We start from the raw sequence: 20,132 nt of genomic DNA, 5'->3' as shown, positions 1-20,132 counted from the left end.
AAAAGTTATAACTCAATCTGGCTTGGGGAAGTGCCACTTCCCATCGACTGAAAGACCGCCCTGGTCACCTTCGATCCTAAAGCTGGCAAGGCCATCAACACGGACAACCTCCGCCTCATCTCTTTGACTTCCTGTGTGGGCAAACTCATATAGATTATGGTACGCGACAGGTTGTCCGAGTTCATGGAATCCAAACACCTTTTCGCAGACACCATGTTCGGGTTTCGCCCACACAGATCTGCACAGGATGTCCTACTACAACTCAATCGGGCTGCCTCGACCCCGTCGAATGCCCTCATAATGACAAGGTCGTACTCGCCTTGGATTTCAAAGGAGCAACGTTACCCACGAGATCATTCTCACCCACCTCTCTCACACTAACTACGGCAGAAATACCTTTCAATACAATCGGCAATTTTTGACCGAGAGACAATCTCACATACCAATCCAGGATAAGAAACATAGCCCTTTTCATTTAGAAACCAGGGGTATACCACAGGACATGGTGCTCTCTCCCCTGTTATTCAATCTGGCTACGACAGACATCGAGGCCAACCTGCAGGAGGCGGCGACCATAGGGGACTGTTATTCTAGCCGCTGCGGCCTATATGCTTCACCCAAAAGTCTGAATTTGTGCACATACGCACTCACCAAAGTGCACAGCAAAAATTTCATTGTCTCTTGAGACAGGTTCAGTGCTTGAAAATATCGAAGTCCGAGTACTGGGGCTCTTTATACATCAAGAAAGACGGTGAGAAACAACATTGGCCAAACTCCGCCAGATGGGGGACCAGGTGGGCCGCTTGGTCGGCCGAGTTTCTAACAAGCGCGGGGGATTACGATGTAATGACTCCCAGCGGCTGGCGCATGCATTTGTAACCAGTCGAATTCTATATTCGACTCCATACCTCCACTTGCGGAAGCAAGACGAGGATTCACTCGAAGTCATCCTCCGCAAAATTATTAAGCGGGCTCTGGTCCTCGCCGTGAACACCTCCAACAAGCGCCTCCTGGGGCTGGGCATGGTGAACACATTTCGGGAGCTCCGGGAAGCCCACTTGACCAACCAATACACACGTCTCTCGAATACATCGTCGGGTCGCCGCCTCCTTGCCCGACTGCACATCCAACACACCACTCTTATGGAAGAGCGCGTACGTATTCCATCCCAGTGGAGATGCGCGCCCTCCACGCGCGCCCTCTTCCCGCGAACATGAACCGTGAGGACCACAATGGCCGGCGCCTGGCGCGGGCGGAAGCCCTGGCCCGCCACTATGGATCGAAACCCGGCGTATTCTACGTGGATGCCTCCGGCCCCCACCACGGGGGATGGTACACGGCCGCAGTCGTCCACCAATCCAAAACAGTGAACGGCCTTACTTTCCGAGCCCGTGACATAACACACGCGGAGGAAGTCGCCATTGCGTTGGCTGCATCTGATTCCAATTCAAAAACAATTATTTCCGACTCGCGAGGCGCATGTCGGAACCGCATTCTCCAAAACAGCGTCTACACCGGGGACGCCGCGCACCGGCGTATCGTATGGGCTCCTGCTCACATGGGCCTTGAGGGAAATGAGGCAGCTGACGCCGCCGCCCGCGCGCTCCCTCACCGGACATTCCCCTCCGACCCCGACGATCAGGAACTCGAATTCACTCCCGCTTACTCCTTCAAAGACATTGTTTTACATTATCAATCTGGCCACGGTCTTTATCCCCGCCCGTGTAAAGGTCTCTCAAAGGCGGAGGAGCGGCTTCTGCTTCGCCTGTATACTAATACTTTGCTGTGCCCGGCAGCTCAAACCCTTCGACCCTTCTTTCTCGGGCAGCCGTTCGCACTGTGCGGAGCAGTCTTCGGACATCTACCACATGGTGTGGGCCTGCCCCTCCAACCCTGCTATCCCCCCTCACCACAACCCAACCCCGGAGGACAGGGAGGCGACTCTGCTCGGCTGCTCTGACCTGCAGGCCCAACGGGCCTTGGTCGCGCGAGCCCGGACGGCGGCCGACGCCACTGGGGTCCCGAACTTGGGACCTCCACCTAGTACTTTTAAGGGCTGGCCCCCTCTGGGCCAGCTCATGCATAACCTCCAGTAGTGTATGTGCACATAAATGTTTTCTACCACCATCCTCCGCATCGACACAAGGAAAGGAAAGGCGTTCCTCCCTTGCAGCCGTAAGTCTATCTTCCAGTAATCGTCTTGTTCTTGAGTCCAGCAATCCTTGACACGTCCACAAAAGGTGGCGAAGAGCCATCCCAGTGGCCGGGGCTCTCACTCCACATAGATGCTTATATTGCAGCGTCCAACACAGGTATCTCAACGTACCTGTCATCAGCTTCGTTTCCTGCCCATGGTCACACACCACTACATTGTGAACCGTGATTTTTTTTCGAGAAGCATCTGACTGGAGCAGCCCTCCGATACGAAGTCACAACCACCACATTGCCATCAAGATCTGCTCAAGGAATGGCACAACTGATTTTAGAATAAGCCAAGCCTTACCATAAATTTAATACCACCCTTAAGTAATATAGTTCAGTTGGAGTTTTTAAGAAAAATACAATGAACTGAACTGGACCGGAACTGCCGCTGTGCAAACGAGAGACTAGACACATCAATGTGGGATCATTCACAGGCGCTTCCGTAAGTGACGTTTGTAACGGCAGAAGTATCTATTGTAAGAATGATATTCTCAGTTTGAAGACAGAGATGTTTAACATATTTTTCCCACGTGCGATAAATTTAAGTTTTCAATCCTAGCAGCTATGAATATCCATTGTGATCACGGAACCATATTTTTACGAGTTGGTGTCGTCGTGGGAAACTAAAACCACATGACGGAATCATTTAAAACAACTGATTACCCGTCGTATTTCAGTTTCAGTACCTGTAACTGGAAGCATAATGGCGAGCCTAACTTCCCATCAGCTCCTTGATAAATGGATGCATATATATTATTCGACGTGACCGACTACATTGGCGCTAGTCGGCATTACGAGTAGCACGGACGGGCCTATAAACGGAAGAATCAATCTCATCTTACGGAATTTTCTTTTGAATGTCTGAAAGCTGTGTTGTATGATTCCATATCAAAACGCTTTCTTAGGAATGATATCTATAGTGTACTGAAAATGTAATTACTTTTTCGTGCCATTGTAGAACTAGATACGTAGTATAGGCTTTTTATCTTCATCTTTTCGACGCCCAAAAGAAAGGCATCGCACATCATCTTTCTCAAAGTAGATATTCTGAATATCGACCACGTATTTCGCTTGAGTAGTGAATGCCTGGTGAGTAGAAAACTCCTTGTAGTGGTGAAATGTAGTGGATTCAGACATTTTTTTTTTTTTCAGTTTCTTTCTTTGCGACCAAATGCATTATTCATGGTCACCTTTACCAAGCGGAGGCAAATCACCGTTCTAATCCATTCACCCCTCCAATGCATTTTCCGACCGCGGCGGCTTAATTTCGATGGAGGCGAAATTCTAGGGGCCCGTGTGCTGTGCGATGTCAGTGCGCGTTAAAGAACCCCAGGCGGTCGAATTTTCTGGAATCCTCCACTACGGCGTCTCTCATAGCCTGAGTCGCTTTGGGACGTTAAACCCCCCTAAACCAAACCAAATCAATTCATGTTCCCATTTCACCGACAGATACGCGGCAAGCCTTTTTACTGATGGAGGGGAAGCTTATCTTGTAAGTAACATGGTGAAAAACAAAGACAGTTGTGTTTAATGAGGCTCAAGTTCAGTTCAAGGAGGGAAGGAAAATATTGCCTTTAGTAAGAGCTTGCCTTTGAACTCACTTTACTGCCGACGTCCCTTCACAAATTCACGGGGCAGATGCGCTAGATATTGACAACAGACGCGTATTAAATTGAGGACGAGCTCTGGCAATAGCTCCAGCCAAGTGCGTGGACATAAAGTTCAGATACAGGTGTGACATCGTACAGCGAGCATGACAGTGACAAATATCTTAGCAGTTATCAATAGCGGGTGCATTTGCGCTTACATTCCTGACGAATTTTCTGCAGTAAGTGTGAAGCAAGACCGTGCGCATTGGGTACTTCTCTGTCAGACATAACGTGTACATAATCAGGTCTGTGCCGGGGAGTCATGGATGCTTATTTGGTCTCAAATTATGCGTGATAAAACATTTGTCCGTTTCAGGACCGTCGGCCTGTATCGATATATTGCCACATTCTTACGAATTTAACCGAACAGCAGTTTTTGTAACCTGGAAAATGCTAAAAAACAAAATAAAGGTGTCACCATCTTCGGTCACTTTCAGCATAAAACAGCGTAAATCAACACCGAAGTCTACGCGCGGATCATCGATTCGAAGCCAATGACGTCAAAACGGCAGCAACCAGTCCTTTTCGATGTCATGGGTTTAAATAGCGTAACGCAAAATTTTTAAATTTATTTTCTCAGCAATAAATGGGTTTCTTGCTGCCGCACAAGAATCAATATAGCGAAAAAAAAACATACAATCAGTTTTTACTGAGAACTACTGTTGGAGTTGTCTCAAACAAAAAGAAGACATACAGGCTGTGGTGGTTTTAATAAAAGCTAAAAATAACTGAAAAACAAGTAGGTAAGAAAAATATCCTAGGCCATAAGTCGTAGAATAATATTTAAAATAGATATAATCATGTGAGCTGTCTTTAACTTTAGGGAACCATTAAGCTCAGTCTTTAAGGCTATGATGTGATAACGTTAATGGGTCCCTTCAGCGACTCCACTTGATCTCAGAATTTCGATGGAGGCGAAATGCTAGAGGCCCGTGTACTGTGCGATGTCAGTGCTCGTTAAAGAACCCCAGGTGGTAGAAATTTCCGGAGCCCTCCACTACGGCTTCCCTTGTAGCCTGAGTCGCTTTGGGAGGTTAAACCCCCATAAACCAACCAACTTATTACTCGATCATGTGCTCTACTACTGTTACCAGATCACATTACCCACCAATGTCATGTACAGTCGTTCGCGTACGCTCACCCCTCAAAGACGAGCAATGCGCTGCTCGCTTAATCACTACTGCCGTAATTATCGCCTCTCTAATCAGATGCATACTCACTAGAGTACATTCGTAAGCTACCATATTATCTGAAAGGCCACATGCAATACATATACATATACATAAAAATATACATATACATATACATATACATATACATATACATATACATATACATATACATATACATATACATATACATATACATATACATATACATATACATATACATATACATATAAAACCCCGTTTTAACCAAGCTGCACGAACCGGCCTTATAGGCCTAGGCGTAGAGTGTCTGAATCGGACCCAAGAGTCAGGAGTTCGATTCTCCAATAATTGCGTCAATTTGTTTTTGAGCGCAGTTCATATAATTAATGTACTCACATGTCGTAATGACTCTTCAGTGATGTTGCGATTTGTAATAACAATATCACGCGTAGGCGAAACAGTGGCTAGTGGAGAACCTTTAGTAAAAACCATTATAGAGTGTTCTTTGTACTTGAAAGTTCAAGTCACTGTGAATGCTACTTTTCCTCGAGAAAATATCAACAACCTCCACAGAGGCGCCTCTAATGGGCGAACCCAACCCCAAGCAAGACGTCCACGTTCATCCTACATCAACAGCTCTGAAGCGGCGTCATGCGCGCTTGTGAACTCTGCATGCTAATACAGCATTTAAGTCGAATATAATAGGCAATTACCATTTTCCCGGTTGCCATTGTGTTTTTTGTTCGATCTCGGCCGCGGCGGCCTAATTTCGATGGAGGCGAAATTCTAGGGGCCCGTGTACTGTGCGATGTCAGTGCACGTTAAAGAACCACAGGTGGTCGAAATTTCCGGAGCCCTCCACTACGGCGTCTCTCATAGCCTTAGTCGCTTTGGGACGTTAAAGACTCATAAACTATAAATCATTTTTTTTTTGCTCTATTTGCTTGTTTCCCTCATGTCCCCAATGCCCTTGTATTTGAGTTCGCAGTGCTAGTTACTTCCGTATTTGTTTCCTTTTTCATAATATTGCACGAAACCTCATAGACGTCCACAGGAACACAAGAAAGTGCAGGCAGTAATAAACGCAGTGTCGTCCCATGTCATCCACCTAAGCTGCCGGCATGATTCCGCTCACTCGCAGTCCAGCGCAGAGGAGTGGAATGGACACGCCTGAATGTCTTTTCAGAAACTAGACGTTCTAATAGCACTCGCGCCTCATGTTGCTGTACTGGTTGCCGACTATCGTAAAGAATGCAGCGTTAGTAGTTATCGTAGATGATGACGCCCTCGTTGATCTTAGCCATGTATGTAAAGCTTCGGGAGCCCATATCCAGCGCAGCTGTCGGTGTTGCCTTCGCGGCTAGCGCTTACCACTCATCGAGAAATTTGGCTCTAATGTGCTTTGTTTTGTTTTTTTAAACTGGCTTTCATCCTCAGTGTGATTGGTCAGGATTACTCGGCGTGCTCGGCTTGGGAGGCGTGGGGTTGCGAGACTCGACTGTGATTCTGTGACGTCCAAACCTGGTGCAAAGAAATTACGGAGATGGTAGATGCAGCTTCGTGGCGCTGGCCAGTGGTAGGTTTGCTGCGATACGGGTTTTCACCATCGGTTCTCGGCGCAGCTGACTCGAGTCGGCCCAGCCCTAGCATGTAATAAGCTCTAGGCACCAAGAGCAAGGTTATTTACTGCATTTTTCTTTATCCTCTCATCTATCCAGATCATCCCTCTACCGCCGTTTTAAGCCAGATTTAAGACAAAAATATAGCTGCTCGAGGGTCGCGTGGAAGGTATGGTACACCCACGCAGTATATAAACCATTCATGTAGACAAACAGTAACTGCACTCAACAAAGCCGAACAGCGTCAACAAAACCAAAAGGTAAACTGCTGACGTTAGCGAAAAAAATACACATTCTTGAAGACACAGTCGCTATACAGGGGCGTATGTGACGCGGTGTTATCAACGGTCCAAGCGCACGAAAGGCCATTCTCACAGAAGTTAATTGAACAGCAGGAACAAACTTACGGCCATGAGTTTACACCTACTGCCTTACCTCGGCTGCCGATTTCCACAAGTGAAGATTTCATGAGAAGTTGTCCTGGAAACACAGGCCTAATTGCTCTGAACTTTAGCTTGTTCTAAACTTTGGTCGCGAAAGATAACGTAAACATAAGAGGTCATTGGTATATTATGGTGGAAAATATTATGTACTTTGTCAATCAGGCATTTATCAGACAATTAATCGTGTTAAGCCAGACCTAAAAAGTTCCAAGAAGTGATTAACGTCAATTTCAAGTTGAAACAGTGAATCAATCACTCACTCCATCTGCGAGGACAGGCCTCACGCTTCAGCTGTTCCTATCCGACGCACCTCTTCCGATTTTCACCTCACCTCCTTTTCTCCCTCATTTGTGCACTCGTCAGTCGCTCACTGGTTTGATCCTCACTTGCTTTTCATAGTGAAGCAATTATGGCATCTCTCTCACGTTGGGCAAGAAACTCCGGGCTCGGTATCCTCAGACGCGTTTCGTTGCGGTGTACTCTTAGGCAGAGCTTTGTACTGTGCGATGTCAGTGCACGTTAAAGAACCCCAGGTGGTCGAAAATTCCGGAGCCCTCCACTACGGCGTCTCTCATAGCCTGAGTCGCTTTGGGACGTTACACCCATAAAACCAAACCAAACCTTTCCTATCCGCTTCTTGCTTCCTTGTATGTGCTCGCGCTGCTGAAAATATGATCACACACCAACCAGCCTGACAGCTTGTGTCTCTATAGACAATTGAGTAACTTGAGGCAGCAGTCTGCCTTCTTTACATGTCGAAGCTTTGTCTTGCGGCAATAATTTGCCATGTTTTTGTGACAACAATCCTACATATGATATTACGCTGTGGGTTATTTTTCGCATGAAGCCTACTTGCGGCATTTCCGCTCGAATAACCAACTTGCTTTCTCTTTGGGGAGGTTCCTTCTGGCTAATATTGCCACGTATCATTGTAGTGCCCATTTGTTAGCGCTCAAGGCCGCAGGAAAGGGGTGTTATCATTTTTGTTTGTGACGCGAGAAGCGACCGGACTAATCTCGACTGATCACAGCCACGAAGCGTGTTTCCAGATTACTCTAGATGATCTCGACCTGTTATCTCGAAGTTTCCTTGCCGGCTTTAAATTGAACGATGCCGCGAGCAGCGGGCATTCGTAGTTCGACGACTGACGAGCACGTTTGTTGCTTACGCCGCCGCCGAGTGATTCAGTTCTTTTGCGGGCGCAAGTCAGCCCAAATAAAGAGCTTCGTTTACAAGACTTTTTGGTGTCTTCCTGACCGCTGGACTGCCGTCACTACAACGTGACAATATGACGAAGAATACTTTCTGCGCATCCTTCGCGCGAGAACTATTGGGGTGAATTTTTGGGGTGAAGTGTTTCACAATGTTATGTTTATCACACTTGACGGTTAGGAATTTAAGCGACGTTGCAAAGTGTAAATACACTCGTGAGTGTAGGGTAAATCTACTTTCCGGCGAGAAAAATGGCTTGGTTATTTTTGGTTTGGTTTGATTTGTGGGGTAGTTCAATGTCCCAAAGCGACTCGGGCTATGAGGGACGCCGTAGTGGAGGGCTCCGGAAATTTCGACCACCTGGGGTTCTGTAACGTGCACTGACAGCGCACAGTACACGGGCCTCTAGGATTTCGCCTCCATCGAAATTAGACCGCCGCGGCCGGGTTCGAACCCGCGTCTTTCGAGTCAGTAGCCGAGCACCATGACCACTGAGCCACCGCGGAGCAATAACTTTATGAAAGGCGCCTGGCGGGCATTCTCGCTAATTACGTTGTTTAGAAGTCGGTGAGCGTGACAAAAGCGAGTCCTCCGAGGCACCGCCTACATTTTATACCAACGATATGCATATGCAGCTAAATATAGAATGGTGAGACACCATGGATATTGCTTGTTATTTGGACGTACACAAAAGAACGCCATGAGTAAATATATAGACACTTTAGTTGCGCGTCCGCAAAAGTGTTGCGTACGCAAGGGGCGCACGTTACGGCGCGCTGCCGCACGTCTTGCCAACGACAGTTACAGTTGAGCATAACAAAAGCAGCGTCCGGGAAGTGAGGAAAATATTTGAGAAAGAAGGGGAAAATGTAAAAGGATCTATTGAACTCAAGACAGAAATGTTTGCATATAATTTACGAGAGATATGGTTATCCTTAATAAAAAAGACCTAGCTTACTTGAATGAAAGCCAAAAATCACCACCTTCAACAAGCAAACAACGCATTTTAGAAATTTAAAGAAGTAAGGGAGGAGGTTACTGATTTCCAAGAATACAGATCCAAGAAAAACTTGGAAAATAGGGGGCTTTCGTCTAGCAAAAGACGCTAACCATTTCCTCGAAATGATATATTTTCTCGACCCTGCAAACAGAGATTCAAGAGGGAGACATAAGAAGTTGTGCACCGAGTATAATAAAAAGGCGAAAGCAAACCAAACATTATTTTAAACTTCACTTCCCAGAAGGCCAGTGACCGTGTGTTGAAAGCAGCAAATGAAGCCGACTTAATATACATCTACATTAAGGTGTGAGGACAATGCTCCTACCTTCAGGAATATGAAAGTTCTTCCAGGAAAGGCTGTGGTTACCAAACGACAAAGTAGCAGTTTTCTTGAGTGCTCGAGATTAAAACTATGATGAGCAAGAGAAAAAAGTCAAAGGCACTACATGTGACTTACGTAAAAATCTGACCAGTTGTCTAATCGTTTGGTGTAAACGATTGCACAAATGGAGTGTGCCGAGCTTGGGTTTGAGGATTTATCGATATTACGCAATTATTTATCCACATTATCCAATAACAGTTGAATAAGTCACTCATTCGTTCGACTTTGTGGGGTCGCACTCGTTCGTCCCTTGTGGTTCGCTTTCCCGCAATGCACTCCAACTGTAGTTAGCTCCCCCGAAACGCACTCTTCTCAGTTTGGTTACTTTAACTAACAGGGGAGGGCGCTCGCGTCGCAGCAACGCCAGCGCCACGGATGGCGTTTTGCTGCGCGCTCGCGGGGAGGGACGGGGTCTCTTCTCCAATTGGGACCGGGAAGGCGAGCGGACGTTTCGCTCGCGGCTCCGCTCTTCGCCGGCGGGCGCCTCGTGTGGGAACATGTTCCCGTCAGCGCGTCCCGTCCGGCCTCGGAGTTTTTCGCCTGCCCTAACGTGGGCGAACGTTCGCTCGTAACCGTGCTGGTGAGTCGGACATCCTCGATTCCTCAGTGTATCTTGTTGCTAGCTGGCGTTATTGTTGTTATAGCAATAAATCCCTTGTTTGTGTCAGCCAGTGTGTCGTTCTTTTGTTCCCGCAGAGCAAGGCCCGCAGTGGTCGCCGTGCGCTCGGTAGCGTACGCGACCACGGGGTGGGGTCCGGGCGGTTTTGAACTGGGTGAGCCGCGGTTAAACGGGGACAACGTGTTTATCCCCCAAGTTTAAACCCCACAACTTGGTCAAAGGGGCTTGTGTGTATTGTGGTGTATCATGTGGTTTAGTGTGCCTACTGATGCATGCCAATTCGAGCGTGCAATTAAAAGAGCTAGTAAATAAAAATAAGGCAGTAAGTGGCATTAATGCTGCCTCGTCATGCCGTTAAGGCGGAACAGTTAACGGTCAACTGTTAGGAGTGAGTGACCACAGCAGGCTTCGTCTAAAAGTGTTAAAATCTCGATGAAATGTATCATTCGCACATCATGTCATGGAGTTGTACCTAGGCACATCGGCATATCAGGCTTAGGTTTGAACGGCTTTGTCCGACGAACCGTCCAGCCATCCGAAGGTTATCTGAGGATGCTAGTGGATACAGTTAATTTGCCCATGTAAGCACTTGAAGGAGTCTCGTAGTACGCAGGATAGCCCTGTAATCACAGATAAGCTGACTGCATGGCCCACGGCATTCGACACAAACCTTTTCTGTACATTTTCGAGATTCTGCGTAGAAATTCGGCAGGTAGAATTCTGTACAACTGGATCATACTTAAGCTTTGGTAGGACAAGGTTCCTGACCTGAGCAGCATGGCATGTATAGCCCTGCATACATGGGTCACCACGCCAAGCACACACAAATTTCTGCTCCTGACCTCCAGAATGTGAGGCAAAAACGCAACTAAGTATCTGAGTCGGGAACAACAGACACTCTGGAAATGGCGTTATTGTTTGGAGCGTACAAAAACTTAACGAGGTGGGCATTGCGTGGGGATAATAATATAACGGTCTTATTTGCATTCAAGTTCAACGTGTTTTGCAAACATCACATGTGCTGAGTTCACATCCTCTTGGGTTAAGCTGCAGTCATGAGGGGAGCAGATTATGTGAAATGTCTTTAAGTCGCCAGCATATTGTGACGTCTGAGAGTGAGCAGCAAGTACATAAAGGTCATTGATGAAGAGATTGAATACCAGCTAGGGAACTCAAGTTGGATCTCTCGGGAACCTAAATTTCACACTATAGCCGGACGATTTTCGTGCACCGTAGCTAACGCGTAGGATAGTTTTAACAATTTCTCAAGAAGGATGCAATGGTCTACTACATCAAAAGCCTTGCAGCAATGTAATAAAAAAATTGCAGGGGCACTTACGTGCTGTGAATGCGAAAACTAAACATGTTGACAGATTTGCCTGTCTGGCTGGGTTTGAAGACTTTGATAAACCCCGACACACCTACAACAAAAACTTATAACTTAAAGTTAAAAACCCATCGTTTTGAAGCCGGCTCGGCACCTTCTTCGGGGTCAGGGGGCAGTAGCCAGTGTCTTTAAAGGCCTACTTGACCAAAATTTTACAAACCGTAAAAAGGTATTTTTTTTTTGTTTATAGCACGCCACCGAATTATGTTACCCACCAAACATTACGTTCCACTTTCAAGCAGTTAAGGCGCCAGCCAATGGCACTCGCTTTAATATATGATACACCTCAGCATCTTTCTCATTCCTAAGAAGAAGGCTGAGATTTTTATTTGATTGGTTGGGAGCCTCGATATCCTTGCCCAGCCAAGGATGGTCGCTCAGGCTACACGACCTTATTTAAAGCTTTTACCATAGGCAATTTTTTTAATTTCTTTTCCTCTGTTATTACTGGGTAGTCCAATATTTTTCGGCCAACACACCACAACGCAAACATCAGTCTTCAATTCCGAAACTGGAAAAATGGGCGCATTTACCTCCCGCCGGAAGTGACGCATGTTTAAGACGGAAGTCCAGACGGGTTCGGAGCGTCTGCTCGATGCGGCTCGTGCAAAGCGCTGGTACTGAGTAGCACGTGAAGCACTTTGCTCAGTACATGCTGGCTACATATGAAAAACATATATCAAATCACATAACACGCGCCTTAAATGAGATAAAACTCCCCTGACAAAGTTTTAAACGTGTTTTATTTGCTCTCGCAGGCTAGAAAACTCCTCGCGCAACCTCAGCGTTGTTTGCCTGGCAGAGTTAGACCACATCTTGTGCAAAGTTCGGACATCGCAAAGGAAGGCATATTCGAATGAGGACCAAGTAGAAAATGTGCTTGCATCATCAAGTCGGCCTTTTTAAGCGGGTACGATTGCCAACAGCACATGTGCGCTGTGCTGTCTTGATAAAAAAAAATGACCTGCCTTTCCTTTTCCCTTCTCATTTTTCTCCTCCATAGGAAGCTATTCCTGCCTGTGCATAGGAATTTGGAGCAGGTGCAGTGAACACGAAATAAGTCAATAACAGCTGAATGTCAAAAAAGGGAGCTCTAGAGAATTAAGCGCAGTGTGAAGAATATACCAGAAGCAAGATTTGTGTTACAAAATATACATTTTTCTCTCCGAGGACCGTGGCGTCAATGCGGTGCCGACGGTGGGCTGGTTCATCTTTGGGCGCCTCGGCCGGGCAAGCCACTGCGCGTTGCAAAATACATACCGGTTACAAATATATAAACTTACCCGCTGCGCTCATTACAGTGTGCTTACCTATAACCGCTTAAATTAGCCCTTGTACTGCAGGGACGGAAAAGTTTTTCTAATCTTTTCAAATCACACAGCTGGGCAGAACGGCGTGGTTGCCGGACCCCAGTCGACCATACGCCCAGCACGCAAACTGCAGGTAGGCAGTGTATCTTGTATCGACGGAGTAATAATGCAGAACATATAATCAAAATTACCTGTTGTCTTCATTTGCAAATATTATCATTCAAATAACTTATGCGTTCAGGTCTCTCAGATCGTGGAAACGCGCCGCATGGTAACGCTGAAGCTTCCTGTCATCGACCTCAAGTATGAACAGCGTGAGCAAGTAAGAATTTCAGCGTTTACAGTGACGCTCGTGTGGCCTTCCAGGATTCTCAGCCCGGCCTGCGAATCTTCGAGGCAGCAGATACACTCGGTGCACGACGGCATCATTGCGCATCGGGTAGAGTTGCTCCAGCAATAAACGCGTGCATGTTTATCCATTTCCAGATGAAGCAGACCCCACCTAGACCTCTGCCTGATGTAAACAATGTGACGCCAAAAGGGCGTTGTTCGGTGAGCAAAGCCGTGCACTTTATAGCTTCTGAGCCGGCTAAGCTAGCTTGTGACCAGCGCTCACCCGTCATCTTTATTCGCCTGATCAGAGACGCCTCCCAGTGTTTCGTCTCCCAATTATAACGCCATCGTTACGTGGCATGCTTTGCCGATGATGATGTAGACGGGGAGAGGTCTATTGACTGAGCCGTGCCCACGAAAGGGGTTAGCATGAGTGAGAAGCCTACAAGCAGCACAGCTCATCGGCCCAATATTGGAAATGTATTCTCAAAGGGTGGACCTAGAAAGGACCAGTGTAAAACCATCCATTTTCGTTATTGGGCCCATTATCTGTGTTGCTTCGTGTACGACAGTCACCCACCATTATTATCTTTCTTGAAAAAGAGGAGAATTCACGTTCAAAACTGAACTCCAGAAAGCTGACACCAGCTTTCCAGATCGGGTGTAAAGAGCAGTAGCCGAAGGGGTATAATGGTGCTTTCCGCATTCCTTTCCGCAGCCACGCACTGCCTCGACATGATGCCAACAGTTAATTTTTCTCGGAGATGGTGATGATGATGAAAGACTTTTATTGGCATAGGGAGGTATTATTAAGGGGCCAGCCCTCACAAACACTACGTGGGATCCCTAGTATGCGACCCTAGTGGCTTCGGCCGCTGCCCGAGCGCGCTAAAAGGTCCTGTAAATCAGAGCAGCCGATCAGGGTCGCCTCCCAGTCCTCCCGGGATGGGTTGGGATGAGGGGGGATAGCAGGGTTGGAGGGTCAGGCCCAAACCATGAGGTAGATATCGGAAGACTTCTCCGCACAGTGCGGACAGCTGCACGAGAAAGAAGGGCCGAAGTGCTTGAGAGCTGACGGACACAGCTAAGTATTAGTATAGAGGCGGAGCAGAAGCCGCTCCTCCGCGGCGGAAGCCGCACCTCTACACGGGCGGGGATAAAGGCCGTGACCAGATTGATAGAATAAAACAATGTCTTTGAAGGAGTAAGCCGGAGTGAATTCGAGTTCCTGATCGTCGGGGTCGGAGGTGAATGCCGGGTGAAAGGGCGCGCGGGCGGCGGCGTCAGCTGCCTCATTTCCCTCAAGGCCCATGTGAGCAGGAGCCCAAACGATACGCCGGTGAGCGGTGTACCCGGTGTAGGCGCTGTTTTGGAGAAGGCGGTAGGCTAGGTACGGTACCCAGCCCTGCTCAACGTTCCTATAGGCTCCTCGCGAGTCGAAAATAATTGTTTTGAATGCGGAATGAGATGCAGTCAACGCAATGGCGACCTCCTCAGCGTGTGTTATGTCACAGGCACGGAAAGTAAGACCGTTCATTGTTTTGGATAGGTGGACGACTGCGGCCATGTACCTTCCTCCATGCTGGGGCCGGAGGCATCCACGTATGCGCCGGGTTTTGATCCATAGTGGCGAGCCAGGGCTTCCACCCGCACATTCAGACTTTATGTGCACAAATTCAGACTTTTGGGGGGGAGCATTAGAGGCCGCAGCGGGGAGCATAACGGTCCACTATGGTCGCCGCCTCGTGTAGGTTGGACTCAATGTCTCCGAGGGAGCCCTGCGTGGCCCACAGGGTGATGTCATCGGCGTACAGCGCATGCTGCACACCGACGACAGAGCCCAGCTGGGCCGGTGCATCATAGCCAGATTGAATAAAAGGGGAGAGAGCACCGCGCCCTGGGGTGTACCCCTAACTCCTAAATGAAAAGGACCATGTTCCTTCCAATGTAAGGTTGTCGGTTGGTCAAAAATTGCCGAATGTATTGAAAGGCGCGTTTGGCGCAGTTAATTTGAGAGAGGTGGTTGAGAAATCTATTGGGTAAAGTTGTCGAATGCTCCCTTCAAATCCAAGGCAAGTACGACCTTGTCATTGTGAGGGCATTCGACGGGGTCGAGGACGGCCTGATTGAGTTGTAGCAGGACATCCTGTGCAAATCTGTGTGGGCGAAACCCGGTCATTTTGTCGGCGAAAACGTGTTTGGATTCCATGAACTCGGACAGTCTGTCGTGTACCGTAGTCTCCATGAGTTTGCCCACACAGGAAGTCAAAGAGCTGGGACGGAGGTTGTCCGTGTTGATGGCCTTGCCAGCTTTAGGATTGAAGGTGACCACGGTGGTATTCCAGTCTATGGGGAGTGGCATATCCCCAAGCCAGACTGAGTTTATGTAATCCAATGAAGACAGGTATGCTGGGTCTGGGAGGTTGGCTAACAATTTGGCTAATTTGCTGCCGAGTGTTTCCTCGGTGTTGACCCAGTACGCATACTGAACGTTGCGTGTGAAGGCCATGTCCGGACACGTAGCCCTAGTCACGGAGTTGCCTTGCGAGTTGGGTGGACTGAGTCAGTGTGGAGAGTGAGGCCCAGCGTTGACTCAAGCTGCGCCAACTTGCGTCCCCGCTTCTCTTCACGGCGGTAACCCCCCATCCGACCGGAAGCGTTGAAATCGCCCACAATCAGGAGGGGGATCCCGACCCGAAACACTCAGTGCGCGGCTATAGAGGTCCGGGAATGAAACATTCGGCAATTTCGGAGTGCAGTATACATTGCGTATGTGTAACAGTGGGTCCTGCTTGCGGAGTGGGAGGAGGGTCCCCATTACGTATAGAGTAATGAAGTTGCAGGTCTAAGTCGACCTGATTGGCGGCATAATTTCTATGTACGCATAGACAAGGCGGGGGGTCCGGCTGGAACGTCGTATAATTTGTCAGTGTGGCGCCTTTCCCTGGCTCTTGGAGGGCAACCACGGCTGGCAGATGCTCAAAGGTTGAAAGGAAAAGCCGGAGTGCGGCCCGCATGGAACGGGACCGGAGCCCCCGACAGTTCCATTGAGTAACAGTAATGGAGAAAGCCGATTTGAAAAGGGGGAGCGCCTACTCTGAGGGTGTCCCGCCATGCTCAGATTTAGGGGTGAGAGGTGGAAGGGATGCTGCCCCCGAGCCAGTTACCAGAGGCTGAAGCTCAGCGTCTAGAAGGGGGCAGCAGTATTCGTCATCGTCGAGGTCAGTTCGGTGAGACGGCGGGAAAATTTGCATAGCCGACCAGATACGTCCTTAAGGGACCCGCTGTGCGAGAAAGGACGGGGTTAGTCGCGATGTGTTGAGCGATCATAGAGGGTATAGTGTACTAAGAGGGGATAGTCTCAATGACTCGAGCTATGAGGCGCTCCATCGCTGTCCCGGGCAGGATATCAAATTTGGCATTGAGACGGGCTTCGTGGTCAGCCGCCGAGCGAGGAGGAGGGGAGAGAGTGTGGGTGGAGGAGGCAACCCTACCCTAACCGCTTACCTGTTTGCCATTTTTGACGGCGTTGGCACAGGCAGCGCTATTCCTGTCTTGGGAGCGGGCTTGCTTTTCCTGGCCTCCGTGTGGGGGCGGTGGTGGCCCTTGTCTGCTAGGGAGCCTACATGTCGCCTGGCCGCAACATGTAGGCTCCCTATTGTCTGCCCTTGACGACATTCCCACTAGGAGGCGTCTGTCGCTTGAGCCGGTTATTGTTTCTGTATGGGAGTATATACAGGAACACTATAGAGCCGGTGACGTCGCGCGATATGGTGATCATCGCCGCCGCCGGGGTGACGTGGCTGTCTGCCCGTCGCGCTGGGTTTCCCGTTCTTTAGGGCGGCTGGTTTGTTGCGACGGTACTTCTCAGTACAATCCCGCGAATTCGTGGCATGGCCGCCACCACAAAAAGCACACTTGGGTATACACTCGTGAGAGGCCCGCACACAGGCCACACTTATCTAGGGTGGGGTTGGGGCAAGAGTCCTCCCGATGGCTGACAGTTCCACAAAAGCTGTAGGCTGGAATAGAACGCAAATATGGCTGCACCGAGACGATCACGGAGTTGTAATGCACGAACCTAGGCTTCACCGTGCCCGCGAAGTTGAGTTGATCCTTGTTAGAGTTGCCGAACCTGCGGATTTCAAGTACAGTGCCGTTCCTCTACTGCTCGCGATGTTGAAGTGACTCAGATGTCTCTTGATTGGTTACCGTAATGAGCCCATGCCAGACGTCCCATCCATGTTGCTTGAGATGGCCGCCTCTCTAACCATAGGTCGATTTGATTGAAAAGTGACCTAGCAGGTGGTCTGCGACGTGGGCGTCGCGGGCGCTAGCGAGGATCAAATTTTGCTCCTTGCAGAAAAGCAGGCTCAACTCGGCTGCTATTGGCGCGCCGAGGAAAGCGCCGAACGCGGCGCCGAGGTGTCACGGATGGCCAGTGATTTCCGGTGCTTGGTGATATGACAAAGTCACCCTGGAGAAACTTGGGCAAAGGCTCGGGCCTCCACTTGGTCGAGGTGTTGCGGCCCTTATATGGCCAGAGTCTTTCACCGCGCGCAAGGCGGGAGCTTGGCGAGTAGCAGCAGCCTTGCCGGTGGTTGATGTGGCGTTCGCCGCTATCTTGGCCTGTTGTCGGGAGCGGCGCTCTATCAGACTGAGAACATTCTCATTGCGGGTCGGGTCCGCAGGGGCCGATTTTTGTTCCACTGTGACGGGAATGGTCGACCAAGACATGGCGTCCGGGTCATAGCCGCGTTGCAGATGCGTTTTTGCCATCTTGACGAAAGAAGTGCCTCCCTCGCAGCCGAGCGCTGGCGCAGCCGTTAGGCTTAGCGTCGGTGCCACAAGATGCGAAGGAAGGTCCGCTCTAAAATTCGGAAAAGTGGGCCCACCTAAATTGGTGTCCACGAGTGCGGGTCATTTTGCCAAATCCAGAGGGAGCAATGTTGGGGTTCGATGACTTGATCCATGCATGGCTCCTGTCAAAAAAATGATGGAGCCGATGCGCCGCACATCTTGGAGACGCGAGACGCTGATCGCCCGTCCCCGCTTACCTGAGACACCACTTACGGCCGCACGGGAGAAGACGACATCCCAGCTAATGCCATTCGGTGCTCCCATGGGCCTTCTGGCGGCCGGTGGTTCCGCGAAGTTTTTGTGGGCTACACTTCATTGGTTTATTTCCTTCATTGTGACTACAATTTCTGTGCAACTTTTCTCACGCGTCTCATCGTTCGTGTTATGCTCTTATTTCTGCGATCTGGACGATCCCTCGTGGTCGCTAGTCACGTCACGGACTAGAAGACATCGAAGTGGGGTATGACGGAGGACGGAATGTTCACGCTAGGCCCGCCGCCATTTACGTTCTTCAGTTTGCCGCCACGTAACAATTATAAACATTTATTCCTTTATAAAAGGCTGCAATTTCGGACTTGTATAAACCACAGTAAGCTTTGTTCATAGGCGTTACCCAGAAGGTGACATGAATAAAATAAAAAGGCCGATCGCAAAGTGCAACCAAACACTAGCTTGGTGCAATTAGAACTCAGGAGTAGGACGGTTGGAATAATATAAAACCAGAGAGTTTTATTTTTTGTTCGAAAGTATTAAGCAACAACATTTTCATCAGGAAACTTGCTAAAAATTTACTGGACAGAATAGAGCCGGGCATTTTTGTATACTTTTTATTTATTTGTCTAATTAGTACAGCGCCCACACTGGGGCAGCATTAAACTGAGGAAATATGAGAAAAAGAAACAGACATATTATAGATTAGATTTAGCCGATGATATAATGAAGAAGGCTCTAAAATGACCAATGCGCTTGGCGAGTAAAAGGAGGAGAAACAAAAAAGAATCATATCAGCAAAAGGAACCCACCACAGATAAAATTGAAAAGCCCAATTAAAGATACAGCACTCATCTAGAAGTAAAAGAGGTTTGGAAATCGGTAAGAAATAGCACAAAGCATGCTTGGAAATACAGAACAGGAAAATTCAGCAGCCATTTGATCGGTAGCTGTGCGAACTCTTGGATATAGCACTTCCTTTAGAAGCTCAACACAGAAACACTGTATTTGGTCTCTAATGACTCATAACCGCGTGCCATGTGCTCTTCCTGATTCTTTGTGATTTCAGGCTAGATGAAGCGGAAACTTGACGCTTCCTCTGGACCCATCACCTATAGACTGATTTTTGCAAGAAAAAGGCTGCCACCGTCTGGAAGACGTTGAAGTAACGAGCGTTAGCTGTAACTATGCCGCCATTTCGTCTCCTGACGTCGTACTCACATAGTTCCACCTCTATCCACCATACTGAACCGTCACGTCATCACTGGCACGCGGCAGGTGGTTGTTTCTGCAATACTATTGCAGATGGCGCTACAAGTTTCAAACCGAGATGTGCTGTTTCCTAGTTGTAGGTACGAATTGCGCACAAAAGAAACACACAGGAAGAAACACGAGGGAGACTGAAAGAGCGCAAACTATCAACTGGTGTTTATTCGATTCAGTCCCGCTTTATAGGCAGTGTGCACACGTGTCTACAAAGAGGGGACAGAAAGAATAACGAGGCAAATCAAACCTTGCGCGACAATCCGTCAACAACGCTAAAAAAATTCTTTTCGGCGTTGTACAATGAAACGGAGGTGTCACTCACACAGTTATCGCCTCTTGCTTTGATGTGGTACGCTTCTAAAAGTTCACGGGAAACTTTGTCATTGCTCCTGCCAAGAATTTTGATATTTTTAAGCAATGGCTCACACCCGGTGCATGCAATGCAATGAGCAGGCAAATTTGCTCCTTCTCTGTTCCTAATGGGGAGCC

This window comes from Amblyomma mixtum, chromosome 7, assembly GCF_055824585.1.
Source record: "Amblyomma mixtum isolate Tamu chromosome 7, ASM5582458v1, whole genome shotgun sequence".
Classification (NCBI taxonomy): domain Eukaryota; kingdom Metazoa; phylum Arthropoda; class Arachnida; order Ixodida; family Ixodidae; genus Amblyomma; species Amblyomma mixtum.
The sequence above is the reverse complement of the archived record's forward strand: the minus strand, read 5'-3'. Positions refer to the sequence as shown.